Below are 14,297 nucleotides of genomic sequence, written 5' to 3'. Positions count from 1 at the left end.
TTTTCTGCTTCCCGCACCACCCCCCTCGCCTCCCCGCCCCCCGGAGGGGCTGGAGCTGCCGCGCAGGGCCTTTGAACCCGGGGCGCACGGGGGTCGCCTCGCAGGCGCGGGGGAGCCGGCCAGGCACAGGGCCGGGTGCGATGGGTGGGGGCCGGGACAGCTGCCGGAAGGCCACGCGCGCACACACTCGCATACACACGCACACGCGCGAACTCACGCTCACGCGCCCACCCCGCCGCGTCGCTGCCCGGACCCTGCAGCTCCCACCGCAGCTCAGTGGGAGAGAGAAAAGGCTGCGCCTGAATCCTATCTTTTATCTCTGGGGCTCTGGAAAGCAGCATTTCTCACCGTTCACCTAATGACACCTTACCCTTGCACAGACCTGCCTGCCAAGGCCCTGGGCGTACTTTACACTCGTGACTCACGGGCACAGGCAGCGTCTGCCCGCCTCTCCCGGGAGCTCAGAGCTCAGAGGGTTTGGGCAGCAATCAGGGACAAAGTCAACCAAGAAGTGGAGCTAGCGGTCCTGGGGTGTCCGTGACTTCCGCACAGTCCCCTGCACTGGGGAGGTGGCTTCGGTGAGAAGCAGGTTCCTCTCTCAGTCGTGGTCTTCCCACCCCACTTGTCGGAGGCGCTCCTAGCTCACTTGAGACTGGTCTCCTGCCCTGAGCACCACAGGAGAGAGGGTCGGTTAATTTCCTTGTTAAACACCCCCTTTGCTGAGAACTGTGCCTGGGCACAGGAAGTACTCAAGAAAGATTTGTCGATGAATGAAAGAATGAATGAATAAATGCTTCCCATGGACTCCGCCCTGGACTGCTGACCTCTGAGCACACCAAGAAGCCCTTAGAGCCCCTCCCTGGCCAGAGTTCCCCGACCAGAGGGAAGGATGCAAAGAGAGGCAGTGCTCCAGGTGGCATCGGGCACTTCCCTCTTGGCCACTGCCTACCCCATCAGCTTGGACTGGATTGGAGTTGGCGTTCCCTGAAAACCCCAGGCAGGGCAGGGAGTCACAGGCCACACAGAGGAAGATAAACAGGTCTGAGGCCCTGGAGTCACTCCTCATGTCGCAGGGTACTTGTGGTGACTTGAACATGTCCACCAGTCCTTTGACACTCCTCCCACAAAAGACACAGTCGAGTACCACCCCACTCCCCTTCAGCCTGAATGACCCACTTGGAAAAAATCGAAGGCAGCAGAAGTGACATGAGTGCCTTTGGAGGCAAAGTCATAAAAGGTGGCACAGCACCCACATGGCTCTCTCCCTTGGGATCCTGGTCCTCTGGACACAGCTACCATGCCGGGAGGAAGGGCAAGCAAGCCCACAGAGAGAAACTGAGGCCTCGCAGACAACAGCCCATGCCAACCACTGTGTGAATGAATGAGCCTTGAGGTGACTGGAGCCCCCAGCCTTGAAGACTTCCAACCGAGGACTAGCCATCCCCGCTCTGTGCCCTGTCTGAATTCTGACCCAAGAACCCATGGGCACAAGAAATGGTTGTTCTGCACCCCACTCTGCGTTGGGCAATTTGTTACAGAGCTGTAGTAACTAGAAAGGTACCCGAGCCCCCAGAACTGAGCTGAGGCTTAAACTTCTCCATCACCTCCAGCCCCCTTCCATCCTACCCAGTCCCTGAGTCTAAGTCAAGGTGTGGAGAGGGAAAGATCACATCTTTTAAGATCATTTGTCACCAAACAGGACAAATACCCTACAGGGGCCTCTTCCTCATTTTCTGTGTTGCATGTTTTGAAAATTAGAAAAGTCCAAGACTAGAATCACCTTCTGCTCCTGCCGGGCTAGAACCTGGATCGCTTTGTTATCATCCCTCTCCTCGGACTTAAAATATTCATCGCCTACAAAATGAAAAAATCCTGGATTGGGGGATGGCTGGAGAAATAGAAAATACGGTATACTCATCGGCTAGAAAGAGAAAAGGGGTAGAGGGCAGTTTCCTGGTATATTCAGACACAGGAGAGGTCAGAGCTCTTGGACCACTCTGAGTCTGCTGCCTTCCACAGCTTGGACTAAAACCTGCCCCACCCGGATGAGCCTGCAAGGCACGCGTAGCTACGGAATACCAGCATGGCACTGGCCTGTCCTCAGAGTCTTCTAATCTAGTTGAGAGAAGGAGAGTACGGTCAGCTGGAGAGTCAGAAGAGTGAGAATTTCAACTGGTCCTTCCAGCAACCTGAGGACCGTGACGGAGGTGTCCCTGCCATGACACTCAGCGGCAGCCACGCACAGGTGAGACAGGTCCCCCCTTTTCTACTCCTTCAGTCCTTCTGACTGCGCCCAGGAGGCTCCTCAGTTGGGTGTGTCTTTAACGTTCTAACAATCGAACATTTTTGTGCTTAGAGCCGTGAGCAGGCCACAGAACCTAGCTAGGATTTTTTCTCGTTTTTTTGTTGTTGTTGTGCTAACATACGTATCATGTAAAATCTACCATCTTAACCGTTTTTCAGTGTACAGTTCAGTGGCATTAAATCCACTCATAATGTTGGGCAACCATCACTAACACCCATTTCCATAACTCTTTTCATCTTGTTAAAGTGAAGTGCTATACCCGTTAGACATTAACTCCTCATCCTTCCCTCCCCGGCCCCTGGCAACCACCATTCTACTTCAATCTGTCTCTGATTTTGACTACCCTAAGTACCTCATGTAAGTGGAATCATACGGTGTGTGTCCTTTTGTGACTGGCTTATTTCACGTAATATAATGTCTTCAACATTCATCCATGTGTCAGGATTTCCTTCCCTTTTAAGGCTGAATAATATTCCATCATATAGATAGACTACATTTTGCTTATCTCTGCATCTGTTAATAGAAACTTGGGTTGCTTCCATGTTTTAGCCAACGTGAATAAAGCTTCTTTGAACATGAGTGTACAAATACCTCTTTGAGACTCTGCTTTCAGTTCTTTTGGGTGTATACCCAGAGGTAGAATTGCTGGGTCATTAGGTAATTCCACTTTTAATTTTTTGAGTAACTACCATACCATTTATCCACAGTAGCTATACCATCTTAGATTCCCACTAACGATGCACAGGAGTTCCAATTTTTTCGTACTCTCCCCAACATTTGCTGTCTTCTGGGTTTTTTTTTTTTTTTTTTTTATAGTAGCCATCCTAATGGGTATCTCATTGTAGTTTTGATTTGCATTTCTCTAATTCTTATTGATGTTGAGCATCTTTTTGTGTGCTTATTGGCTATTTGTATATGTCTTCTTTGGAGAAATGTTTATTCAAGTCCTATGCCCATCTTTTTTTTTTTTTTTTGCCACAGCACGTGGCATGCAGGACCTTAGTTCCCCTACCAGGGGTCGAACCTGCGGCCCCTGCAGTGGAAGCACAGATTCTTAACCACTGGACTTCCAGGGAAGTCCCCTATGCCCTTTTTTTTTTTTTGCGGTACGCCGGCCTCTCACTGTTGTGGCCTCTCCCATTGCGGAGCACAGGCTCCGGACGCGCAGGCTCAGCGGCCATGGCTCACGGGCCCAGCCGCTCCGCGGCATGTGGGATCTTCCCGGACCGGGTCACGAACCCATGTCCCCTGCATCGGCAGGCGGACTCTCAACCACTGCGCCACCAGGGAAGCCCTGCCTATACCCATTTTTTAATTGGATTGTTGGGGGGTTTTGTTGTTGCTGGTCCACTTAGGACTTTGTAACATCGTTTTCACTGCATTTAAATTTATATTTATCTTGCACTTATGGCATGTGTGGTAGTAATATAAATTCCTTTCTAAATTAATTTAAGTTTTAAAAATGGAGATGAGCTGGAGAAGCTGGGTTGTGTCCTGATTTGAGCCACTGGATCCAACTGGGCCTGAAATCCACACTCTCCCTGTACTTTTCATTTGTAAAAGCTCATAGTTTCTAGTTTTTTAAAGTTGATTCGGGATTCTGTCGCTTTCACCTGAAAAAAAATCCTGGCTGGAGCACTACCAGTCTTCCTGGGCTCCAGGCTATGCAGTATGCAAAGGAAACAAACATACAATTCACAAGCCGGTGGTGAGGGTTTTAATCATTGTTCTGACCTATGAGAGCACAATTTGTACTATCATTATCCTCATTTAACAGATGAAAAAATGAAGGCTCAGAAAGGTTAAGTGAATGTTCTACAATCACACAGCTGTTAGGTGACGAGTCGGTATTCAAATTCAGTTCTATCCAATATCAGGGACACAGTTCCTAACCATTAGGCAGCGCTGCTTCTAGATCTCATACCCTGTGTTTATAATCACACCCATTTTCCTCCGAGTGTCATCGATGAGTCATTGCTTCTCCATTTGTCTTGTTTCTTTATTCCCATAATCTCTGATGAAAGGTCATGGGAGGGAATGGAGACGGCACGCCTCCCCCGCAGAGGACACTAAGGAAGGGTCCTTCTCCCCCTCTCGAGTCTCCATCCCTCCTTAGTCACCCTTTGCTGTCTCTGCCATCAAATGCCCCCCTAAGAGAAGTGATATATCAGGACACTTCTGCGACTCCGCCAACTGCATGGCTAGGGTCCTTCTGTTTAGTTTTCATTAACATTTTCCAAGCTGGTAGATGTGTGGATGTATCTTTGAGACGGTATCTCTCGCTTAAATTTTGACTAGACATCCAGCTGTTAAGAATATTGTGATTTATCTAGCTAAGCATCCCCTCAAGATGCCTCTTCATGTGCTTTATGACTCTTTTGAAGATTGTTTTCCCTTAAAATGAGGGGATTTAAGTGAGAGTAACATAATACGTTATGTAGTTTTCTACTATCCTGGAGTTTCTTCCTCTCGCCTGGCCTCATCAGTGGAAACCCTGGACTTGCCCAGAAATCTGATAATTAAGTGCTTTTCCACGCTGCCCAAGTCTTAGCTGTGCACCTCCCCATCTTCCTGTGGTCACTGGGATCCACTGGAGGAGGTACCAGGCTCCAAATTCCTTGCTTTAAAAGCGCCATAAATTGTTTTTCAAGTTCTCAGTGAAATAAAATTACCACAGTGCGTTCCAAACTTCAGCCCTGCCAATTCCGTGTGCTCAAGGGCTAAAAGAAATTAGTCGATCCCCAAAAGAAATCTGACAGCGAGTCTCAAAAAATTTGTTTAAAAGAGATTTTTCCTGTGTTTTCTGTTACGGATGCTTGCTGTTGCTGCCCCTTGGCCATCCCGTTCCTCCAGCTCTGGTTCGGACTGCATCTTCCCCTGGAAAACAGCTTCTCCACACACTATATGGTGTGGGTGGGGCTGCAAGGCCAGGCTTGTGTCTCTGGATTATCCAATCAGAGCATCACAGCATATTTGAGATAGGCAGGCCTCCAGAATGGTAAGATACTAAACTTGCTTTGTTTTAAGCCACTATGTTTGTGGTCATTTGTTACAGCAGCATGAGGAAATGAACACAATCTTGAATACAGTGAATTGAATACAGTGATTGGTTCGGATATAAGCCCGTGAGCTAAGCCCAGCCCTATCAGAGCCAATGGGATTCAGTTCTGGGACTTTGAGTGGGACACTCTTCTCTTTTTCCATGGAGGTGCTGAGAGGACCAGATGGAAGCTTAGAGGTGCTGGCAGCCATCTTGTCACCATGAGGGAAAAAAAGTCTGTCCAAGAATGGAGCCAATATGGAAAGAGCAGAAGTACAAAGTGGAAGTAGGGAGATGAGACTAAGTCTTGAGCCCCGGATCCAACATGGTACACTAGACTTTTCACCTACATCAGCCACTACATTCCCATCTTTGTTTAAGCCAGTTCAAATTAGGTTTCTGCCACTGGCAGTCAAATTCATACTGATATATTTTGTCTTAACTCATTGTGAAATGGGAGTCAGTTGTCAAGACAACTGATGCAGGGGTGAGGCATCATTGGGTAGCAACTGGCAGTAGATGTGGCTACTGGTGGTTGCCTCAAGACACAGTAGCAAGACGTCATACTGGTTGAGTTGGCTGGGAATGAGAAGGGCTACCAAAATAAATATTTTAAACTTTTTAGAACATCTGAGGTTCCATACTTCCAGCAGGCGAAAGACATGAGTACCTGTTCTAAAACCATTTCTTGTGGTAGCAGGAACTACACAGGAGGGGCTGGGAGAGCTAGCTGAACCGTAAAGCAGCATGTTATACAACCATCAGGTGCAGTGCCGGCCCAGAGCCTCGTGGCTGCCTGTCACAAGCATCAAACCACAGAGAGACCGTTGCCTGATGGAAGGGCACAGAGACTCCACCTTTTCCAGCCTCAAGCCTTGGCAGAAGCAGATTTAGTTTGGGAATCTCTGGTCTACATTTCAGTGTCTGTTTTCCTTCAGCAATGCCTCCAACTCATGCCTTTCCCACCCCCTCCTAAGAGCCTCCACCCAGACCACGGTCTCACATACCCACTCTCAACGTACCTCCGTTGCTTTACCTAAAGGTGGGAATTTCAGGCATCCCAGCAGATTAATGGGCGAGATACTTTTGAACAAGTTAAGTCAACATGCCACAAACACACCTGCCCCTTTTACCTGCCTTGAAGTAGCCTTGACTTTTATCAGAGGAATTTCTCACAAACTGTAACCTTCTAAAGCTCACAGAGGGGTAAGTTCCCATGTCCACCAAAGGCAGCCAGTCACTGCATTTGGGAAGCTTGATTCCAGCAGCTGTCAGACGCCTTGATCTCTATGCGGAATAAAAATATTCACAAAACTTTCCTCCATTCCCTTCACCTCACGGCACGAATCCTGCCCAAAGCCGCTTTAAAGCCCAAACGCTGCCCCTTCTAGAAAGTTCTACCTGATTTGCGTGGTTAAAGGGAATACCTTCTGAATCTCTTAGAGCTGCTGAAACATTTAGACTTGCAGTCAAGGCAAATGGTAACACTTGCGGGTCCTGGAACTGAACGGCACCTAACTGAAATCCTGACACCCCCTAACCTTGCCTAGCTGTGTGGCCTTGGCCAGGTCACTCCACCTCTCTGAGTCTCAGCTTCCTCATCTTTGAAATGGGGATAAAAGTAGTAGTCATCTAGTAGGGTTGCTCTATGGATTCAATGAGAGACTACAGGTAAAGCATTGAATATAGGGTCTGGCACAAAATAAATAAGCATTTCACACATGTTATCCAGCTGTGGTAGTAGTTAGAATAATTACCGTTGTGTGCAGACTTTACCGATCGATTGGAAGTCCTCTGAGGGTGGCGTTTTCATTACCTAGTGACACAATAGTATGTGTAGTAACTGTAACAATGGGTCCACGAAGCACTCATTGGCTAAGCAGCTCTGCAATCGTACTGATCTCACTCATCTATCCAGTGGTCATCTGACTGCTGGGGGGCCAGGTTGACCTTCACTGAGACAACAAAAATGACTCAGCTCTGCTGGCGTGATTCTCACCCTCCAGCAGCCCAGCCCAGCCATGTCCTTCCTATGGCGGTAGGAGGGGCTCCAGAGAGAGAAAACCCGATGCGCTGACCCTTCTCAAGCCTCTGTTGTTGCCACGTCTGTGAGCATCTCATTGGTCAAAGCCACTCCCTTGGCAAGCCCAAGACTGGGGAGGACACTACAAGGTTACAGGGTCAAGGGCATGGTAAGGGAGGCATGAAGAATTGGACCCCTTAGCAACCAACCACAGGCAGGAACTTAAATCCTCCAACACGCCTAAAATGGTAGGTAAAACTGACCCGAGAAATCTGCAAAAGTCAGCTGAGTCGGACACGACCTTGGGCTCCAAACCTAAGTTGCCAATGTTGCCAGACATCAGAATTGGCGATTAAAAACAGAGGAATTTACAGACTACAGGTGATTCACTGCTACTGAAGTTTGGGGTTTTTTTTTTTCCTCCTCCAAACAGCTAGCTTTACTTCCTTAGATGGAAATCTTTAACTTTTGTTCCCAGGGTCAGAGAAAAAAAAAGATCTATTCCATTTGCCTAAGTTCCCTTGTGTGTCAAGCACTTTTCTCCTCATCTAAGTCTCCTGTACACCTGGGGAACCGTCCAAACTTCCAAGAGAAGTAAGGAAACGAAGGGTGAGAGGGACATGAAAACAAATGGGAGGAAGAGGAAGTTTTCGGGGGGGGGGGGGCGGGACAGAATCCTAAGGGGCTGCCTGATTCTGGAACTTTCCAAAGTTAGAATAAAGAAGGGACTCCACAGAACTCAAGTTATGGCACGGATGCACCTTCTTCTGAAAGAAATTTCACAATCGCGTTTTGAACGAGCTCCACATTTTCTCCTATAAAAACGCTTTCCTTCTAAAAGACAAGAGAAGCCGCCGCAGCTGGACACCAGTTAAACAAAAGAGTAACGAACTGAGTCTGGAAGTCATAACTCAAGTTCAGAAATCCAGAGAGGCCAGGATTTAACCTGATACCTTCTCAGAGATGAAGAGCTCTGAGACGCAGCAAACTCTCCGGCTGGGACGTGGTGATGAATTGGGGGAGAAAATGGAAACAGTTTGCTTTTTTTAACCTTAGGATTAAACTCTTAGTTCCCAGAGATGTCCACGGGTGTCACAGTGAAAGTGAACTTAAAAGGGTCCTAAGTGTGTTCCTTTATTCATTCAACAACCGTTTGTGAAGCAACTGTCAGGAACCAGATACCATTCTAGATACTGACGTTAGGACTTGAATGAGACGGATGCTTCCGTGGTGCCTGCAGGCTATCAGAGAAAGACGATAACCAATGAACATACAAATGATTAATTCACATGGATTTGGGTTGGGATAAGTTCTATGAAGAAAAATGCATGAGGTGAAGGAGTAGAAGTGACAGAGAGGGTAGGGAGGGGGCCCCCGTTTCTTTTACTATTTTTATTTTTTAAATGTTATTGAAGTATAGTTGATTTACGATGCGTTAATTTCTGCCTTACAGCAAAGTGACGCGGTGATACATATGTATGTGTGTATATATATACATATATTATTTTTCATATTCTTTTCCATTATGGTTTATCAGAGGGGCCCCGTTTCGAACGGAGTGGAGAGGGAGGTTGCTCTGAGGACGTGCCATTTGAGCAGAGACCCAGAGATGAAGGAGAAAGCCCCGCCATGCGAAGACACGGGAGAACGTACCAGACAGACAGAACAGCACGGCGGGAATGAACTTGGCATGTTCCAGGAAGGGCAGCAGGTCCAGACTGTTAGTTACTCTCCACAGTATCATCTGATCTGCCTTCCGAGCCCGGATCCAGGGCGGCTCACTCCCCTCCCCGTTTAAGCCGAGCGCGGTCTCCCATTCTTTTTGTTTGTTTGTTTTGTTTTTTTGTGGTACGCGGGCCTCTCACTGTCGTGGCCTCTCCCGTTGCGGAGCACAGGCTCCGGACGCGCAGGCTCGGCGGCCACGGCTCACGGGCCCAACCGCTCCGCGGCATGTGGGATCTTCCCGGACCGGGGCACGAACCCGTGTCCCCTGCATCGGCAGGCGGACTCCCAACCACTGCGCCACCAGGGAAGCCCGGGTCTCCCGTTCTTGATGCTCCTGGGGAGACTCCCGATTTGTCCCTTATAGTGTTCTTCAGAGTTGTGACCAAATGCCCATTTCTGTGATGACTTGGTGAGTGTCTGGTGCCCCCGTGGCCTTGCTGGAAGGCATGGACCACGTCTCCCTGTTCATCGCGGGGGCTTCAGTACGTACTCCAGGACCTGACACTTAGCAGCATCTCCCCAGATGCACTCGGCACCTTCTGTGCACTCTCTCCTTTAATCCTCGTGACAGCGCTGCCACGAGGATACCAGCATTTCATCTGTGAATGGTTATATCCTCATTTCACAGGGGAGAAAACTGAGACAGCGTGGGGAAGTGACCTGCCAAAAGTCTCACGGTTGCGGGAGAGAGGGGCGTCAGGATTTAATCCAGGCCTGTTTGCCTTTAAAACCCAACCAAGGCACCCCACCCTCTGGAGAGGCGATGTGTTCAGGGGTGGGCACGTGACCCAAGCAGAGCCAGTGATGAATCAGGCAATACTGCTGGGGCTTCTGGGGAAGAGAAGCCACCTCCATGGAAGATCGGATGGGGCCGCTGAGAGAAGCAGGTCCACGGTGACATCATCTGAGGCACTGGGTCAGCCTCACCTGAGTCAGCCCTGCACATGGACGGCCAAGACTTCCCGTTCTAGGGTGGTGGGTCTGTGTCTTTGCCTGGAACGTCAATATTTTCTAATTGATGGGGCATTCTGGCAACAGTCATCACCCTCCCTACTGGGGTTAGTGTTTTATGGAAGAAACTAAGATATAAATATGTACATATTTGACCAGAGCTGGTTACACATTGAGTTTTCTAGAAAGGTTTCATCCCCTCCCATGTTCTCAAATTTCCTACGGTAAACCAGCTGTCCCCATTCCCTGCTGTGGCTATCGTAGCTCCGGAAGGAATGAGATGCCTGGAAAGTCTGGTGGTAAGAAAATTCTGAGCCCTGTCTGCCTTTTCCTCGATACCATGAATAAATGATTAGTTCGTGTCAAATGCTGAATTCAGGTAACAGTCATGTGATCACTGTTAAACCCAGGAGAGATGAATCCATCAATCACCGGCAACTCAGGAGCATCGTGCTTGGGGCCCAGGGGCAGGCAGAAGTGTGACACAGTCTTTGCACTTTAAAAGCCTGTGATCTGCCAGGGAGATGAAGGAAAAGACAGGGGATTGTTCGAGCGCAATGCGATCAGGGCTAAGTCGTGTCCCGCGGTCTGTGTGGGTGATGGGCGTTCAGAAGATGCAAGCTGGTTCTCAGATGTGATCCCTGCAGCAGGGCTGTCACACACACTCCACCACCACGATTCTTGCCCTAGCTGGGGACTCCCCTACCATGAGTCACTCCATCTCTTCCTTTTTCCCTGTAACTTTTTTTCCTCAAAGTTTTTGCTTTAGAGAGATGGCATCAGCTACACAGACACCAGTCTCATGGGCCATAAAGAGAAAGGAACGATAAAATGAAACCTAATGAAAGCACAAAACAGCATCATGCAACATCTAACCAGACCTGATCGTGTGCCAGAGACTCTCAGCTCCTGGCTGGCCCTCTTTCTGCAGAAAAGGGAAGTGAGCAAGTGTTAGGGAGGTGCCCAGGCTATGCTATTGGCAAAGAGATACTGACTGTCTTGGAGGCAATCAGGATTGAAATAGAATTCGGGAGTGGCCTTATCAGGAGGTGATTAGTGTCAATGTCATGTTCCCTGCACCGTCTAAGACTCTCTCACTCGCCCCACTTGGGCACACCTGCAGGGTAGCTGTGGGCGAGGGCGTCAGCATCCCAGCACTAGTTCAGATGCCACTCAAAGTGTTGGCTCTGAGCACCAGACCTGTATCGTCCTTGGAGAAACGGAGGCAAGAATGATCCCTAACCGGCTCGCAGCAAGATCGGGAGGATTTTAAGTGAGATGACCCTGTGTGCAATGACAACTCATCATAACTCGACAGCTCTAAGCTGCTTTATTTTTTCTGCAATTATGACGGTGACGGTGTTAACGACCAAGACCCACAGCCTGCCTGCTGGGGCGAGTGGCTCAAGGTTTATTTATCTGGCACTCACTATGAATGCACCCTTGTCTCAGACACTGTCCCGTCCCTCCCGGAGTTCAGACTTCAGTGGGGCAGGAAGTATCATTCCAACAAAAGCAAGGTGACAACTTTGACGACAGCTGCAAGGGATGAGCCCAAGTTGCTAGAACAGGGCAAGCCAGACTGGTCTGAGGAATCAGAGAAGACCTCCTGGGAAAGCGCCCAGTGTTGGTGAGGGGAGAACAGGTGAGAGGGAACATCCCTGCCATGCAAATGAGCAGGTCTGGGCAGCCAATGGGAGAGCAGCTCCAAGCACCTGGCGGAGATAGATGGGCCCTGGGAATTTCCACCCCGTATCCTTCTGGGCAAAGGCCAGGCCGGCCTCACAGGGAGCCGATTGATCCTGGGTGAGGGTGTGGCCAGGGAGGCCCACGCCGTGTTCATTCCAAAGGGCTGCCTGGGTGTTGCCGGGGTGAAGTGCTGCCACCACCCTCCGTTCCCATCACCCAGGAAGCCTCGCTTTCCCCGTGAGAGCGCCTTGCTGACCACATAGCAGTGGAACCCGAGCCAGGCACGCCCAGACATTGGTGCGAAAGCAACCCTGGAATCACTCCTTTTGCAAAGTGTAGGAATTATTTATAAAGTTGAAAACTTCGATGTATCGTGTCTGTTTCCGGGAGACCTAGGGGCACCACAGGACACAGTCTGGAGACAACTCCAGAAGCTCCGTCTCAAACCCCCAAATTCTTCTTTGCTCCCAAAATGCATCTCTGGAGCAGCTTCCCACTGCAGTGATACTGAGTAGGATGCAAGCACAGGAGGGGATACGGTTCACCCTCTGCACGGCCAGATGTGAAACCCAGGAGGTGGGTTTCTGCCGAGTTGAGTACAAATCATAACTTATTAGTAAGATTAAAAGCTACCATTTACTGATTCTCCGCTATGTACCAGTCACCAGGCTAAGCTCTTCCCTTACCTCATCTCATTTAATCTTCATGTCAGCCATGGGGTAGATAGCCATATGATCCCTTTTTTGCTATCTGGGAAACTGAGGCACAGAAAGATCGAGTAACTGGCCTTAGGTCAGAAAGCTGAAAAAAAGAAACCAGAAAACGGAGGCACCGGAGCCAGAATTCAGGTCTGTCTGACACCAAACCCAGGCTTTTCATCAGATTCTCACACTCCCTCCTCTGCAGTAGCGGTCTTGCCCTGGCATGTCCCCGCTAATGGAAGGCGAGCTCCTTGGTGTGAGGACCGTGCCATTGTCACCTTCATGGCCTCAGCATCACACAGTACCTGGCAGGTGATAGTGCCCAACTGAAGCTCATCAGGTGAGTTTGCAGAACTGAGCTGACATTGAAAATATGTGAACAAGGAGTGGTTGGTGTCAAGACGTGCTCTGGTATCTGGGGTTTATGTTAAAGATAAGCAAACCCAGCCCCTCCTCTGGAGGAGAAGGCGGGAATCCCCTGGGCTTGGGGACCTGTGTGCCTGTCTCCAGCCAGAACTGACTTGCCAAGGGCACCGTCTTGGGAGCAGAGGCTGGGAACATGCAAGGTGGCATCAATAGGACCCCATGGCAATGCTACCAGACCTTATGAGCGTTGCTCCAGGCACCAGCTGCCCCTCAACTTCCCAGGTCCAGTTGCTCACAAGCAAAGCAGTTGTGCAAAGACCAGCAAGGGTGGACTCAAGCCTCTTAAAAGGACACTTGTCATTGGACTCAGGGCCCGCCCTAATCCAGAATGATCTCATCTCTTAATTATATCTGCAAAAACCCTTCTTCCAAATTAGGTCACCCTCACAGTTTCCCTGGGGACATGTCTTTTGGGGAGCATTACCAGTCAACCCACTACTGGCCTCTGGCTCCATCTGCCGTGCAAAACATATTCACCCCAACCCCAATTCCCCACAAATCTCAACCCATTACAGCATCAACTCTAGTCCCAAATCTCATCTAAATATCAACAACTCAAAAGTCCAGCATCTCATCATCTAAATCAGCATGGATGAGACATTGGTTATGATCTATCCCAGGGTAAAATTATTTTCCACCTGCTTACCTGTGCCCTAGGAAACAAGTTATCTGCTTCCACAATACAATGGTGGACCAGGTATAGGAACAGACACTGCCATTCCGAAAAGGAGAAACTGTGGGAAATAAAGGGGTCACTTGTCCCAAGCAAGTTAGAAATCCAGCAGGGCAACTTCCATTAGGTTTCCAGGCCTGAGAATAATTCTCTGTGGCTCTTGGCCCTCTAGCAGCAGGTAAGGAACAGATTTTTGATTTCAAGGACTGAAGCGCGGAGCCCAGTTAAGAGGCTTGGACAGACCAAACAGGAGATGATGATGGCTGAACCTGAGATCAGGGTGGTGGAGTAAAGAATCATGGTCAGATCAGGTTCAGAAAGTATTCTGGGGGCAGAGCCAACTGGATTTTGTGATATTGAATTTGGGAAGCAAGAGAACAGTGAGGGAAAGGACTCAAAATGCCCTCGAGGATTTTGGCCTGAAACTTACGAAGAGGGAGTGGATGCAGACGTGTTTTGGAATGCGTGGAATTCTGAGTGAAGCGAATTTTTCATGCCATTTCAGAAACTGAAACTAAGGGGTGGGCAGCCCCTCTACCCCAAGATTAGAGGGTCACACCCCAAAGTCCTTTCCCTTAGCACTCAACGAGTTTCTTTCTTTTATTCCATCCCTCATCTCTACTTCAAACTCAAAGCACATTTCCTATAGAAAAGCTTTTGTGGGTGAAAAAGAGAAAAGAGTTATCTTGGAGGCCAACTCTGTAACCCAGAGTCCTGGGAGGGCCTCCCTCCAGCCCTGGGACCTCCTACCCACCCCTCTATCA

At 49.2% G+C, this 14,297-nt stretch overlaps 1 protein-coding gene across 1 annotated transcript in view; it reads right to left on the bottom strand.

Annotated features, from left to right (window-relative positions):
* The window catches only part of ZNF831 (zinc finger protein 831), a 185,059-nt gene that overhangs the window by 19,444 nt on the left and 151,318 nt on the right, over positions 1–14,297 (bottom strand). The window lies entirely within an intron of this gene.

This window comes from Globicephala melas, chromosome 15 (assembly GCF_963455315.2).
Source record: "Globicephala melas chromosome 15, mGloMel1.2, whole genome shotgun sequence".
In the NCBI taxonomy this organism is placed as follows: Eukaryota; Metazoa; Chordata; class Mammalia; order Artiodactyla; family Delphinidae; genus Globicephala; species Globicephala melas.
This window is presented reverse-complemented; position numbering and strand designations above follow the sequence as displayed.